General features: G+C 47.9%; 1 non-coding gene across 1 annotated transcript; it reads left to right on the top strand.

The window, feature by feature from the left end:
* The first annotated feature begins 310 nt into the window (after window positions 1-310).
* TRNAW-CCA (transfer RNA tryptophan (anticodon CCA)) lies at window positions 311-383 on the top strand. The gene has a single exon. It is a non-coding gene; the product is annotated as a tRNA-Trp (tRNA).
* The last annotated feature ends 548 nt before the right edge of the window (window positions 384-931 follow it).

The following is a 931-nucleotide window of genomic DNA, read 5'->3' as shown; positions in this document are numbered from 1 at the left end:
GGCAAGGACGAGGCGATGGCTAGGCATCAATGTTTCCGGATTCGAGAGCCTCGTTGTATAACGAGGCTCTCGTTATGTGCCTCGATGATGGTATATGCCTCACTGGTATAGGCTCTCGATGATGCCACCAGGTAGCATGTGTGGGTTTATTGACTGGTTGCCTTCACCCGAAAAGATCACGTTCTCGTGACGCCTGCGGCAGAAAGGATGTTCCACATCCGCCGCCAAGGTTTGTGAGTGGAGTCGCTGGCTTACACTGCCAGAGTTCTACTAGGAAACAAATATCCAAGAAAGCGGATGGGGAAACGGCGCCGCGGTAGCTCAACTGGTAGAGCGTCGCACGCCAAATGCGAAGGTTGTGGGATCGTTCCCCACCTGCGGCAAGTTGCTTTTTCATCCACTTTCATTTTCCATTAATTTATCGTTTCTTTATTTCATTTATTAGGCACAAGTAATTTCCCCTATGTTGTCATTGGGCCAGTGTTTGTTGGCTTCTTATGATACGAGGAAAGTGAGTGTCATAGACAACGCATGCTTTACCTGAGCAAGCACCGTTCTCTTAGAACCTCAGTCATTCGATCCCTTGAAGAGCACTGCTACGAAAGGGCAACTTACTGGAGAAATGTCCTTCAGCGCGTAGTTGCTGTTGTAATGTTACTGGCAGAACGAGGGCTCTCAGAGGATCTAACGATTTAATAGTGTCTCCCCAAAATGACAACTTCCTTGGGTGTCTGGAACTGATCGCCAAGTCTGATCCTTTCCTTGCTGCCCATATAATGAACTTTCGGAACGCTGGACGTGGCAAGACATCCTACCTCTCCTCAACCATTGTGAAAGAGGTTGTAGAAGCTCTTGGAACTGAAGTCCGAAAAAAAAATTGCTTGCGAGATTGGAAGTGCCAAGCACTTCGCTCTTTCCGTTGATTTTACAC

This window comes from Dermacentor andersoni, chromosome 1 (genome assembly GCF_023375885.2).
Source record: "Dermacentor andersoni chromosome 1, qqDerAnde1_hic_scaffold, whole genome shotgun sequence".
NCBI lineage: Eukaryota > Metazoa > Arthropoda > Arachnida > Ixodida > Ixodidae > Dermacentor > Dermacentor andersoni.
This window is presented reverse-complemented; position numbering and strand designations above follow the sequence as displayed.